Here is a 15,883-nt window from a genome sequence, read left to right as displayed (position 1 = left end):
GCTATACTTACCAAAAGTTTTTACTCTAAAAGTTGTTTATTAGTTTTAAGTTACTTTCTATTTATGGCAAGTGACATCAGTTTCACACTCACTGTAATATTCTAGTTTCCTTTCAAAATGATTCAGGGGGGAAAATTAACAACTTTTAAAAATGTCAAGGGAATAAGAATAAAGGTGGTAGCTTTAATAAGGCAAAATTAGTAACATCTATACCCGAACAGAAACCCTGGTGGCATGATGGTTAAGTGCTATGGCTGCTAACCAGAGAGTCGGCAGTTCAAATCCGCCAGGCGCTCTTTGGAAACTCTGTGGGGCAATTCTACTCTGTCCTATAGGGTCGCTATGAGTCAGTATTGACTCGACGGCACTGGGTGGGGTATTGGGTGGGTTATACCCGAACGGGACCCCCCAACCACCACCACGTGGTATAGTAGTTAAGAGCTATGGCTGCTAACCAAAAGGTCAGCTGTTTGAATCCACCAAGCGCTCCTTGGAAACTGTATGGGGCAGTTCTACTGTGTCCCATAGGGTCACTATGAGTCAGAATTGACTCGATAGCAACAGGTTTTTGGTACCTGAAGACCGAAGTTCTGAAAACACCACTTGGACCCAAGGCTTTGACCACATCCTTCTGGGACACTTACCCTACAAAATCAACTTAACCATGTAAATAACAGAATATAACTCAAAGAAGTTCTACTCTTCTCTGATGCCTAAATTAACTACTAACTAAACCCACAAACTTGGCTGTATTCGAACAATATTCAAATTAGCTGAATTGGCCACAGTAGCCTCTAACATTTCAGTGTTTTAAAAAAGTAAAAACATCTGTGCATTCTCTCTCCCTGCTGTACTACTATCCACAGTAAACCAAAAAAAAACCTGTTGCTCTTGAGACAATTCTGATTCATAGCAACCCCATGTGTTACAGAGCAGAACTGTCTGTAGGGTTTTCTTGGTTGTAATCTTTATGGAAGCAAATTGCCAGGACTTTCTTCCATGGTGCACTCCTGGGTGGGTTCCAGCTGCCAAGCTCTTGGTGAGTAGTCAAGCATAAACCATTTATGCCACCCAGGGACCTATTGCCCATGGTAGGAAGAAGTATAAACTTTACGAAATTAAGGCTGCCCTGGGTTCAAACTGTGACATTAATTTCAAGACTTTCTGAAAATTTCTTTACTTTTTCAATCCCTGTTTCCTCATTTATGAAATGAAGATAACATCATATATCTTCTTGTACTGTCATAAGGGTTAAGTAGGAATTTATATAAACAGCTTATCGCAATGAATTGTATGTGATATGCACTTAATAAATAGCTGCGCTGTCTCCTCATTTCTTTTTCCTCTTCTTTGTAAATTCATGAAGCATAAAGCCTCACAATACCATTAACCCTGGCCCAATATCTACACTGCAGAAAAATCCACATACCTTAACTTAACCTCATTTTACCCTTTGGACGATCATTAATAGAGCAGATATTATAGTATCTCCATTTCAAATGTGAAATAAGGCTCGCAAAAGCACAGGACCCTATAAAGATGGAAAAAAATAAAAATAACTTCTCTAAAACAGCAATAAAAACCAAAAAAACCAAACTCATTGCCATCTAGTTGAATCCAACTCATAATAACCCTATACCACAGAGCAGGACTGCCCCACAGGGTTTCTAACGAGTGGATGGTGGATTCGAACTACCATCCTTTTGGTTAGCAGCTGAACTCTTAACCAGTACAGCGCCAGAGCTAAAACAGCAATAAAAGTAAATTCAAATTAGAGGTGGCATAATCCTTCTAGCTTCGCCCCATATTCCAACAATATTTATTCTCATGATCATGTAACCTCCGTCTCCACACCCTGAAAACTCTGTTACGATTCTTTTTCTGGAGGAAGAAAGGAAGTCATAGGACTGAAAATTCCAAAATGGAACATCTCATTTTAAAAAAAAGGGAGGCAGGGCCAAGATGGTGTGGTAGTCACATGATTCCAATGGTCCCTCTTACAACAAAGACCCGAAAAAACAAGTGAATCGATTATATATGACAGTCTAGGAGCCCTGAACATCAAAGACAAAGCTGAGGAATCGGAATGGGCAGCAGGGGGAGGGAGAGACAGTTCAGAAGGGGCAAGGAGTTGCCGGACCTGACCCAGAGGTAACCGGCACCCCCCTAGCCAGATCCACTGATGCAGCACTAGCACAGTGAGACAAGCAGTGATATTCAGGATGCATTTTCCACATTGGGAGAGACCAAGCAGCAGAGAGTTCATTCACACTTCCAGGGTCAGCGAAGAGCAGCGCTCTAGGCATAATTACTTGCATCTAATCTACTACGTGGACCAAAAAATACCCCTTAGGAGAAAAACTCTCTCCCATTTACCTGACCCCTCCCCACTCTGCAAGGAGTCCCAAGCTGGCTTCAGTGATAGCCACTTTCCCCGGGCTGGAAGTAAGACCTGTCATGCGCCCTTGGCTATCCTACCAGCTTTGGAGTACGAACAGATTAACAAATGGGGAAAAAATAATCTGCAGGCTCCCCTAAGCTGGGAACTCAGGGCAGATACAGCTCCTTTGCCTAGGCACAGGCATAAGTGGTCCATGGACTCTGAATGCCTTTCACCCCTGCATAGACCTTTGTGGGTCCATTTCAACAGCACGGGCCCTCATTAGCAGGGTACGACAGGGTATATACCTGAAGTATAACTTCAACTATTTCAGCTATATGGCAGAGAGACAGGTTCGTGACATCTGACACTGCTCTGCCTAGAAAGCAGGGTCCTCACCTACCCATATTAGGGGCCCACGACACCAAGCTACCCTCAAAAGGGTCCAAGGATAAGTGGTGTCTCTCAGTCCTTACAGTCAACAGCATTGGGTGCCCCTAGTCTGGCTGCAAAACCCACCCACCTAGGCATTCTAGGGAACACTGACACACATTCCTCACACACACTCAGGTGCACATGTCAGTCCCCTGCCTTGCTGAGAGCGTGACCACTACTGCAGCCAGATACCTGTGCCTACACCAATCGCCCTTGCTTGTCTAGAACTGTAGGTGAGAACCTGCACCACACACTTGGTGACTCACTACCTGAACACCTGAGCTGAATCTACACAAAAAAGGTAAACTGACTCCTGGGCTCATACACCTAGTAACAGCTCTGATCACCTGACGACAGGATTTTAGAGCTTCAAAGGCACCAATAATCAAACTAGTTCACTCAAGCAGCCTATTTGGGTATATCAAATCAAAACAAGAAGCCAGGACACAGTAAGCAAACATAAAATAAATACAATAACTTATTGATCACTCAGTAGACAACAATCAATATCAAATCACATGAAGAGGCAGATCATGATGCTTCAGCAAGCTCCCAAAACAAAGAATCAAGAAATGTTCCACATGAAGAGAACTTCCTGAAACCACCGGAGGTAGAATACAAAAGATTAATATAAGAACTCTTCAACAGATCAGGAAGGAGATCAGGCAAAGCACAGAACAAGCCAAAAAGCACAGACACAGCACTGGAAGAACTCAAGAAGATCAGAATAAAAGCATAATGACAAATTGAATAGGCTGCAAGAATCCAGAGAGACAGCAAACAGAAATTCAGAAAATTAACAATAAAATTTCAGAATTAGAAAACTCAATAAAAAGTCACAGGAGCAGAATTCAGGCAACGGAAGTCAGAAACAGTGCAACTAAAGATAAAGCACTTGACAATAACATATTTAAGGAAAAATCAGTAGAAAATTCTAAAATGAAGAAACACTGAGAATTATGTGGGACTCTATCACGAGAAATAACCTAAAAGTGAATGGAGTACCAGAACGGTGGGGAGTGGGGGTGGGAGGGGATAACAGAAAATACAGCAAGAATAGTTGGAAGACTTGTTGGCAGAAAATTTCCCTGATATCTTGAAGGAGGAAGATATCTATCCAAGATGTGCACTGAACCCCACAAGGTAGATCCCAAAAGTCACCAAGACATAATCAAACTTGCCAAAACCAAAGATTAAGAGAAATTTAAGAGCAGCTATGGATAAACAAAAAGTCACCTACAAAGGACAGTCAGTAAGACTAAGCTCGGACTACTCAGCAGACACCATGCACGCAAGAAGGCAATGGGATGACATATACAAAGCCTTGAAGGAGAAAAATTGCCAGCCATGAATTATATCTCCAGCAAAACTGTCTCTCAGATATGAAGGCAAAATTAGGACTTTTCCAGATAAATGGAAGTTTAGGGAATTTGCAAAAACCAAGCCAGAATTACAAGAAATACTAAAAGGAGTCCTTCAGTTAGAAAATCAATAACGATCAAATAACAATCCAAGACTAGAACACAGGACAGAGCAACGAGGTATCAACCCAGAAAATGAAAGCACAAGAAAAAAAAAAAATCATAGCTAAAACATTCAAAACAGGGAAACAGTGATGTCATTATACAAAAAATGACTCCATTAAACCAAAAAAGAGACTGTAAATATGCTGTCATGGATCTTTCATATGGAGAGGAAGTCAAGGCGATATAAAGAAATTAAAGTTTGGTTTAAGCTTAGAAAAATAGCGGTAAATATTAAGGTAACCACAAAGGAGACTAACAATCCTACACATCAAAATAAAAAGAAGAAAAACATAAAAACGCAGCAAGTACAAAAGCAAAAACAATGAAAAATAGAAAAAGACAATATATAAAGAAAAACTACTCTGCACAGAAAATTAAGTGGAACAACGGAACTGTCAACAATACACAAAAAAAGACATCAAAATGACAGCACTAAATTCATACCTATCAATGATTACCCTAAGTGTAAGTGGACTAAATGCACCAATAAAGACAGAGTGGCAGAATGGATAAAAAACACAATCCATTTATATACTGCCTACAAGAGACAAACCTTAGACTTAAAAACACAAACCAAAACTTGAAGAATGGAAAAAAAAAGTCAAGTAAACAATCAAAAAGCAGTAGGAGTGGCAATACTAATTTCAGACAAAACAGACTTTAAAGGTGGTGACAAAGGATAAAGAACACTACATAATGATTAAAAAGTCAATACACCGGGAACATATAACCATGATAAATATTTACTCACCCAATGACAGGGCTCCAAAATATATAAAACAAACTCTAACAGCATTGAAAAGAGAGATGGACAGCTCCACAATAATAGTAGGAGACTTCGAGACACCACTTTAAGTGAAGGACGGAACATCCTCAAAGAAGCTCAATAAAGAAACAGAAGATCTAAATGCCACAATCAGCCAACTTGACCTCACAGACACACACACAACACTCCACCCAACAGCAGTCAAGTATACTTTCTTTTCCAATGTACATGGAACATTCTCCAGAATAGACCACGTATTACGTCATAAAGCAAGCCTTACCAGAATCCAAAGCATCACAATATTACAAAGCATCTTCTCGGGCCATAAAGCCATAAAAGTAGACATCGGTAGCAGAAACAGTAAGAAAAAGAATAATCAAACACCTGGAAACTGAACACCTTGCTCAAAAACTACTAGTATATAGAAGAAATTAAGGACGGGATAAAGAAGTTCATAGAACCAAATGAGAATGAAAACACTTCCTACCAGAACCTTTGGGACACAGCAAAGCAGTGCTTAGAGGTCAATTTATAGAAATGAATGCACACATCCAAAAAGAAGAAAGGGCCAAAAATCAAAGAATTATCCCTACAACTCGAACAAATAGAAAGCAGAAAAAGAAGCCCTCAGACACCAGAAGAAAGCAAATTAACAAAAACTAGAGCAGAATTAAATGAGATAGAGAAGAGAAAAACAATTGGAGGAGTTAACAAAACCAAAAGCTGGTTCTTTGAAAAGTTCAACACAATAGATAAACCACTGGCCAAACAAAAGAAAAGCAGGAGAGGAAGCTAATAACCCAAATAAGAACTGAGATGGGCAATATCACAACAGACCCAACAGAAATTAAAAGGAATCATAACAGGATACTATGAAAAACTGTACTATAACAAATTTGAAAAACCTACAGGAAACGGACAAATTTCTAGAAACACATTACCTACCTAAAATAACACAGAGAGAGAACAACTAAATAAACCTATAACAAAAGAAGAGATTGAAAAGGTAATTTAAAAACTCCCAACCAAAAAAAAAAGCTCTGGCCCCGATGGCTTCATTGGAGAATTCTACCAAATTTTCAGAGAAGGGTTAATACTACTACTACTAAAGGTATTTCAGAGCACAGAAAAGGACGGAATACTCCCAAATTCATTCTATGAAACCAGTATAACTCTGATACCAAAATCTGGTAAAAAAAAAAAAAAAAAACTCACTGCCACTGAGTCGATTCTGACTCACAGCGACCCTACAGGACAGAGTAGAACCACCCCATAAAATTTCCAAGGAGCACCTGGTGGATCGGAACTGCTGACCTTTTGGTTAGCAGCTGTAGCTCTTAATGACTACGCCACCAGGGTTTCCAAACCAGGTAAAGACACCACAAAAAAAGAAAATTACAGACCAATATCCCCCATGAACTTAGATGCAAAAATCCTCACCAACAGAATTCAACAACATATCAAAAAAATAATCACCATGACCAAGTAGGGTTCACACCATGTATGCAGGGATGGTTTAACATTAGAAAACAATCAAGGTAATACATCACATAAGTAAAAGACAAGAACCACATGACTTTATCAACTGATGCAGAAAAGGCATTTGAAAAAGTCCAAAACCACTATGATTAAAACTCTCAGCAAAATAAAAACAAAAGAGAAATTCCTCAACATAATAAAGGGCATTTATAGAAACCCAACAGCCAACATCACCCTAAATGGAAAGAGTCTGAAAGCATTCCCCTTAAGAACAGAAACCAGAAGACACGGATGCCCTTTATTACCACTCTTACTCAACATTGTGCTGGAGGTCTTACCCAGAGCAATTAGGCTAGAAAAAGAAACACAGGGCATCCAAATTGGTAAGGAGGAAATAAAACTATCTCTATTTGCAGATGGTATGACCTTATACACAGAAAACCCTAAAGAATCCACAAGAAAACTAATGGAACTAATAGAAGATTTCAGCAAATTATCAGGATACAAGATAAACATACAAAAATCAGTTGGATCCCTCTACACCAACAAAGAGCGTGGAAGAGGAAATCACTAAATCAATACCATTTACAACAGCCCCTAAGAAGATAAAATAAACCAAAACCAAACTCACTGCCGTCGAGTCGATTACTGACTCATCGCGGCCCTACAGGACAGAGTAGAACTGCCCCATAGGGTTTCCAAGGAGCGCCTAGTGGATCGGAACTGCCAACCGTTTGGTTAGCAGCTGTAGCTCTAAATCACTATACCACCAGGGTTTCCAGAAGATAAAATACTTAGGAATAAATCTAACCAGAGATGTAAAAGACCTATACAAAGAAAGGTACAAGGACCCAGCATTCCCACTCCTTGGAATATATCCTAAAGAAATAAAAGCCCACACAAATAGATATATACCACCATGTTCACTGCAGCACTGTTCACAATAGCAAAAAGACAGAAACAACCTACGTGCTCATCAGTGGATGAGTGGATAAACAAATTATGGTACACTCATACAAAGGAATACTATGCAACGATAAAGAACAACAATGAATTCGTGAAACACCTCATAACATGGATGAATCTGGAAGCCATTATGCTGAGTGAAATTAGTCACGAAAGGACAAATCTTGTATGAGACCACTATTATAAGAACTCAAGAAAAGGTTTAAACACAGAAGAAAACATTCTTTAATGTTTAAGAGGGCGGGGAGGGAGGGAAGGAGGTATTCACTAATTAGTAGACAATAATTATTTTAGGTGAAGGGAAGGACAACACACAATACAGGGAAAGTCAGCACAACCAGACTAAGCCAAAAGCTAAGAAGTTTCCCGAATACAACCAAACACTTCAAGGGACAGAGTAGCAGGGGCTAGGATCTGGGGTTTCAGGGGACATCTAGGTCCAATGGCATAACAAAGTGTATTAAGAAAACATTCTGCATCCCCCTTTGTTGAGTGGAATCTGCAGCATTAAAAGCTAGTAAGCTGCCATCTAAGATGCATCGATTGGTCTCAATCCCCCTGGAGCAAAGGACAATAAAGAACACCAAAGACTCAAGGAAAATACAAGCCCAAGAGAAAGAAAGGGCCGTGTAAACCAGAGACTCCATCAGCCTGAGACCAGGAGAACTAGATGGTGTCCGGCTACCACCAATGACTACCCTGACAGAGAACACAACAGAGAATCTCTGATGGAGCAGAGGAAAAGTGGGATGCAGACCTCAAATTCTAGTAAAAAGACCAGACAATGGTCTGACTGAGACTGGAGGGACTCCAGAGGTAATGGTCCCCTGACTCTCCGTTAGCCCAAAACTAAAACTATTCCCAAAGCCAACTCTTCATACAAAGATTAAAATGGACTTTAAGAGATAAAATGGTATTGGTGAGGAGTGTGCTCAAGTAGACTGGTGAGACTATGTGGGCGGCTCCCGACTGGAGGCAAGATGAGAAGGCAGAGGGGGACAGGAGCCGGCTGAATGGACACGGGGAATACAGGGTGGAGAGAAGTGTGCTATCACACTGTAGGAAGAGCAACTAGGGTCACGTTAACAATGTGTGTATAAGATTTTGTATGAGAAACTGACTTGAATTGTAAACTTTCACTTAAAGCACAATAAATAAATAGCAGATAAAGCCACACACAGAAAACTATAAAACACTCTCCTATCTCAGACTGAGAGCCTATTTTTAATTATTTCCATTTTTAACTAAAGGTAGGAGATATTTATTTGAAATTTTGTTTCTGCATCTCACTCTTCAAAAGTAATGAATTCCCCACAAGGCACCAATATTAACAGCTTTAAGTATGATAAGGGTGATACATTTATCCCTAGTATGTTTAGTATTTGCTTCAAAATAATATGGAAGACAGGGGAGTGGGTATGGTTACAAATAAATCAAGACAGGACACAACAACTATTTGAAGCTGGATGATGACTATGTGAGCAGACACTAAACTGTTCTAATCTATGTGTTTCAAATTTTCCACAATTAATTTTTTTATAAAGTAATAAATTCTGATCACTGTTCTATGGAATGCTTTGTCTTGCTTTTTACTTAGCTTCTTAATCATTATAAGTAGAATTTCACATTTACTGACATAGATACCATTTTAATATCTTTTCCTAGCTAGAGTAGAAAAATTCTGTTTCATAGTAGCAGCTAAAGGTCATATATAATACTGAAATCTAATCAGACAGACATCCTAAATATTCAGACAAAAAGAAGAAGCAAGCTGGAACCCTCAATAATTAATGGTAAGAATGTAAAATGGTACAGCCATTTTGGAAACCAGTTAAGTAGTTTCTTAAAATATTAACATACATTTACTATTATAAAAAACTCATTGCCATCGAGTCAACTCTGACTCATAGCGACCCTATAAGACAGAGTAGAACTGCCCCACTGGGTTTCCAAGGAGTGCCTGGGGGATATGAATCACCAACCTTTTGGTTAGCAGCCGAGCTCTTAATCACTATGCCACCAGGGTTTCCATGTTTCCTGTTAAAAAAAAAAAAAGCCAAACCCGTTGCCATCGAGTCGGTTCCGACTCATAGCGACCCTATAGGATAGAGTAGAACTGCCCCATAGAGTTTCCAAGGAACACCTGGTGGCTTCGAACTGCCAACCTTTTGGTTAGCAGCCGTAGCACTTAACCACTATGCCACCAGGGTTTCCACGTTTACTATATGACCCAGCAATTCCACTCCTAGGTGTATATGATGGTTAATTCTGTGTGAAAACTTGGCTAGACTATGGTGCCCAGTTGTTTGGTCAAACACTAGTCCAGATGTTGCTGGAAAAGTATTTTGTAGATGTGATTAATATCTACAATCAGTTGACCTTAAGAAAAGGAGATCACTTTCAATATTGTAGGTGGATTTCATCCAATCAGTTGATGCCTTTACAGTAAAAACTGAAGTTTCCTAGGCAAGAAAGACTTCCTCAATACTGTAAGATAGAAATCAAAACACTGCCTGAGTTTCCAGACTGCTGGCGTGCCCTGCTGATTTAGGATTCAAGACTGAAACATCAACTCTTGCCTGAGTTTCCAGCTGCCGGCCTGCCCTACAGATTTCAGACTTGCCAGCCCCCAAAGTCTTATGAGCCAATTCCTTAAAATCCTCCCCCTCCCTCCTCTCTTCTCATCATCTATCTGTCTCTCTTTCTCCACACACACACATATCCTATTTGTCCTGTTTCTCTGGAGAACCTTCGCTGATACAGTATCTACCCAAGAGAAATGAAAATTTATGAACAAACTAACACTTGCACAGGCATGTTCATAGCAGCATTATTCATAATAGCCAAAAAGTGAAAACAACACAAATGTTCATCAACTGGTAAATGGATAAACAAAGTGGAGTACTCCTCGGTAATAAAAAGAAGTACTGATATACTGCTACAACATGGATGAACCTCAAAATCATTATGAAAGAAGCCAAACACAAAAGACCATATCATGTAACTACATTTATATGAAATGTCCAGAAAAGGCAAAGCTATTGAGACAGAAAATAGATTAGTAGTTGTTTAAGGTTGGAGATGGAAATGGGGAGTGACTGCAAATGGGCAAGGAGTTCCTTTTTGGAATGATGGAAATACTATTTTAAAATTAGATTGTGGAAATGCCTGCACAATTTTGTAAGTGAACTAGAAATCACTGCATTGTACATTTGAAACAAGAGCATTTTATGGTATGTAAATTATACTACGATAATATTGAGGAGGTGGGGAAAGAAGCTGGAAGGAACAGGAGGACTACAGTGCCTCTGGGATAAAGGATGGATGGACAGATGATCTTAAAGTAGGTTGCCCAAAGTCTCACAACTAGATAGATGGCAGAACCAATGTTAAAATCCAGGCATGACTGCAAAATAGAAGCACTAGAAGCAATATATATTTTACCCAACTTGCAAGGATAAATCCATTCCACAAGTGAGGCAGTATATGGGACAGAAAAGTTTCTTTTAAAACTGGAGTTACATTTCACTGAGATTTAAATGAGGAAGAATCATACATAAAAAAAAAAAAAAATCTACAGAATGAAAAAACAAACACAAAATCCAAACGAGGCAGCAGGACAGAGCTCACATCTTGTTCACGACTATAGGAAAGCTAAAGCCCAATTAATTCAATGGTGAGGAGTGTTCAAACAAATAAAATTTGGCAGCTTGTCTCCATCACTGTCTCTGGAGAGAGGGTCTGACCCAGACTTGCTATAGTGCAGAGAAGATTTATCAGACTATCATCGCTTAATAATACTGGCAACTAACTGGCCAACTCACTTTGAGCTCATTCCAGGTTTACCAGTCAATCTTCAGATTATTATCTGTGTCTTATATAAAATTTGCTACAAGAACAGAATGCACTGATTGGTGAGTACTGGCAGCTCACTTCATTTGAAAATTTCATTTCTTAATGTATACGAATAATCTGACACCCTGGTTTATATTTCAGACTTGAAATCACCTGAAACCTTTATCACTTCTGGGTGTAAATAATAAACTGAACTTCTAAACGTATCAATTCTGAGAAGCAGAGTCTGGTACAGAATTCATCAAATCCTGCCACACTTACAGACTCATCAGCCGTCAGCCTTCCCTTGAGTCATTCTTTTGCCCTGCTGCATGCCTCTGAAAACTACAACTTATATTCTGTTTTACAAGCTGGATGGAACCCTGCTTAGAAATCTGCAAATGTACAAAATCTTCCCCCAAAAAATAATCACTTACACTCACATTTCACAGTTTACAGAGCTCATTTACCATGCAACATCCTCTGAGATGACCAGGGTATACATGCTTATTCCCATTTTCAGATAAAGAATACATGTGAGGCACTGAGGTTATAAACAATTTACAAAAGGACATGCTGCTAATAAACACATTAACCTGGATTAGACACCAAATCTTTGATCTCCGAATCCAGTAGTTCCTTCTACTTTAGATGTTGCAAGTGTCTAAAAGGCCAACGGAATAAAACCAAGGAAGTCTAAGTTAGTGCTAAGAAAACCAATGATTATTTCCTGCAGTCTCATGAGCAGTTAGAGAAACTCCTCTTAGAAATAAAATAGATAACTTTATAGATAAGAGATCAGGACAGACTGTAATAGAAGAAATGCTTACAATTCATAGGAAAGGGGAAAATAAAGGATTTATAAAAGAAAACTGAAGGACGTACAAACAGAACCAAATAGTTTAATTTGGAACTAAATAAATAATTTTAATTTTATATGTAAATGAAAACAAAGAAGATTCTTTTAGAATTTTTCAGAAAATCCAATGCTCTTTTTATATTCTTCATCAAAAGGAACAAAATTGCTTTAAATATGTATCGGCGAAGTTAATGATTTGGTTCCATTATAAATATGGTATTAAGAACTACACTAGGATCTAACAATTCCACTCTTAGATATATATACCCAAAAGAAATGAACATATACGCCCACCAAAACCAAACCCAAACCCACTGCCATCGAGTCGATTCCAACTCATAGTGACCGTATCAGACAGAGTAGAACTGTCCCATAGAGTTTACAAGGCTGTAAATCTTTATGGAAGCAGACCGCCACATCTTTCTCCTGTAGATTCAAACTGGTGGATTCAAACACCCAACCTTTTGGTTAGCAGCCAAGCAATTTAACTACTGCACCACCAGGGCTGCTGTCCACCAAAAGACTTATACAAGAATGTTCACAGCAGCTTTGTCATATTAGTCAAAAACTGAAAGTAACACAAATGTTCATGCACAGAAGAATGGATAAATACATTTTGGTATATTCATACAGTGAATACTGCATAACAATAAGGAAAAAACTAATACATGCCACAATATGGATGAATCTCACATATAAGATATTGCACAAATAAAGTAGGACAGAAAAGTACAAAACTAACTGATGGCTGTCGGAATCAGAATTGGTAGCGGGGTAATGACTTGGAAGGGCATGGGGATCCTTCTGGGGTGTTGGAAATGTTTTATATCTTGATCTGGGAGGTGGTTATATAGTATAGGTAAAAATTCACCAAACTTATGATTAGTACATTTACTGCATATATAAATGTCACTTCAAAAAAAGGTGTAAGGTATTTATTTGGTACTTGTTACACGACATAGAAAATTTTCTTTTAATATAACCCATTAATCCATTGCTGTCGAGCCAATTCCAACTCATAACAACTCTATAGGACAGAAGAGAACTGCCCAGAGGGATTCCAAGGAGCAGCTGGTGAATTTGAACTGCCAACCTTTTGGTTAGCAGCCTAACTCTTAAACACTGTGCCACCAGGGAAAATTTAAAACACAAAGCTACTCCAATAATTTACCTATAATTTTAAAAAGTGGTTTTATACTAAAATTAGCCCACAGTAGATTCAATCCAAATTATCACAAAAATACTTCTTTCAAATTATTATTTGAAAACTTACATCTTAATTTGCTGTATGCTTGTAAAGGCTGGGAACAGCAAATTTCAGGACAATATCTAGACAGATTTCAATCTTCTGACATCTTCCAGAAATACAATAATAATTAAATCCAAATTGCTCAGTGAACAGATGAGGTAATCTGCTGTGAAAGAGAAAAGTGGTGAGATCAGGGGGCTACAAGAAAGTAAACACTTTCAAGTAACTGCTATGAGGAATGAAAAAGAGCTGACTAGAACAAAGAAGGATAGGTTGAAGAGCATGAATTTTTAGTGGTTACAGTCTGTGAAGGTTGTGATTTTCTCTCGCTCTGCTCAGAAGGTATTGAGATGGCTCATACTCACAGCCACGTACATACAAGTCAGAAAGATGGACTGATCTGTGGTTTGGTTTCAGTTTGATGTAACGAGGAGATAAAAGTGCAAAGCAGTTAAACGTGTATCAAGAGTTAAATAATGTTCTAGGCTAGATAAGAAAATACAAGGCAGGAGCGGGTGATATTGATATATTGGGACAAAAAGAAGCGCCAAGGTACTAGCGGGCTCCGTAAGATTTAAAAGAGACTGTAAGAGTCTATGTTCAGAAAAACACTAAAAAACTCAGTAAGATAGGCAGAAATTCACAAATAGGTCTCCTATAGCAAAGTACCATTATTATTATTTTAGGAAATGAAATGCTCCTGACAATTCAAATTTCCTTTAAGGTTATTAGAAAGGTTCCAAATGGAAAAAATCAAGTACTTGAAGTACTTTAATTGCAAATCTACGTGTGCCTCAGCATCTCTATGTAAATCCAGTCATTTTTTTCCCAATATTTGGGATCAACTAAGGAAGTGTCTAAATTTCTTAATGCAAACAGTTATCAAAAATCTTCATGTAAACAAATCAGTCACCCACATACTAATATATATACTTAACTTGAAGTCTCATGACAAAAAAATTGTTTCCTATTTCTAGGCTCTGTCTAGCTTGTCCTTAGAGTGACACTGGTCAGTAACTATAAATAATAAATGACTAAAATAAATAGAAAAGGGGCGGCTGAAAAGATCTAGGAAAAAATAACACACTAATGGCATTAATCTCAGGAAAGAATGTTATCAGCATATCTGAAGCTATAATGAAATAATCTAATAAAAAGGCTTAAAATATAATAATCAAGCTTAACCCTATGGAGTTATTGCTATGGTTCAAACTGTACAATAGTTTTATCTAACCAATTCCAAAGGAATGTTTCAGGTGAAAGATGGGGACTACAGGAAGTCTAGAAAAGATCTCAAAGATCAAAAATCTCCAGCACCGCAGCTATGCCTTTACCTCCTGGGAACAGATCCATGAGGGTATCCACAAGTCATTAAGATAATGCAACTAATTCCTCTTGGTCTGATTCCATGTCCACCAAGCAACTGTCTTCTACTTTTAATTGACTTGTCATACATAAATGCCTACTGGGAAAGAACACAATATCCAGACAACATAAGTATCCAATTTACTTAGTATATCTGTATTTCTAAGCCCACAAAACTGAAGACCACTGCTGAATGTGGCCACCATCACCTGATTTTGACACCTAGTGAGAAGAGCCAATTAATAAGAACTATTATTTACTAAAAGGTCCAAGAATAGCACAAACGGTTTGCATTTGACTACTAACCTAAAAGTTGGCACTTCAAATCCACTCATCAGTGCCACTAAAGAAAGTCCTGGCAATCTACTTCCATAAGAGACTTCAGCCAAGAAAACTTCACGGAGCAGTTCTACTCTGTAATACACGGGGTTGCCATGAGTCAGAACTGACTTGACAACAACAGGTTTTTTTTCTTGTTGTTTACCATTTAGTAAATGCCTACAATATGCCAGGTATTCTACTAAATGCTCCACTAAGTTTCATTTGGAAACCCTGGTGGCGTAGTGGTTAAGTGCCACGGCTGCTAACCAAAGGGTTGGCAGTTCAAATCTGCCAGGCGCTCCTTGGAAACTCTATGGGGCAGTTCTACTCTGCCCTATAGGGTCGCTATGAGTCAGAATCGGCTAAACGGCACTGGGTTTGGTTTTGGTTTTTGGTTAAGTTTCATTTAATTCTCACAATAACTCTATCATATAAGTAATTATCCCATTTCAGAGATATCCACCAACTTCATCAAGACACTATCCCCAGCACATAATACTATGTTACGGAAATATAATAGGTGTTCAATAAGTATAATATTTGTTGAATTACAAACATGGTCATAAAAAAAAAAAGCAGTATCTGTACACAGTTTAAAAAACAAATGAGGGACAGTGGAGCCAAGATGGCAGACTACTCAGATATGCTAAGCTATCCTGCTGCAACAAAGACCTGAAAAAACAAGTAAAACAGATACAGATGT

General features: G+C 38.5%; 1 protein-coding gene across 5 annotated transcripts in view; it reads right to left on the bottom strand.

Annotated features, from left to right (window-relative positions):
• Positions 1–15,883, bottom strand: part of STAG1 (STAG1 cohesin complex component) — a 519,923-nt gene that overhangs the window by 469,098 nt on the left and 34,942 nt on the right. The window contains exon 3 of one of the 5 annotated variants that reach the window (XM_064277281.1): positions 13,519–14,959. The exons of the other annotated variants lie outside the window; for them this stretch is intronic. The gene's annotated coding sequence lies outside the window, so the exon portion shown is untranslated. The remainder of the gene's footprint in view (positions 1–13,518; positions 14,960–15,883) is intronic. 5 annotated transcript variants of the gene reach the window in all.

Source organism: Loxodonta africana, chromosome 26 (assembly GCF_030014295.1).
Source record: "Loxodonta africana isolate mLoxAfr1 chromosome 26, mLoxAfr1.hap2, whole genome shotgun sequence".
In the NCBI taxonomy this organism is placed as follows: Eukaryota; Metazoa; Chordata; class Mammalia; order Proboscidea; family Elephantidae; genus Loxodonta; species Loxodonta africana.
The sequence above is the reverse complement of the archived record's forward strand: the minus strand, read 5'-3'. Positions and strand labels throughout refer to the sequence as shown.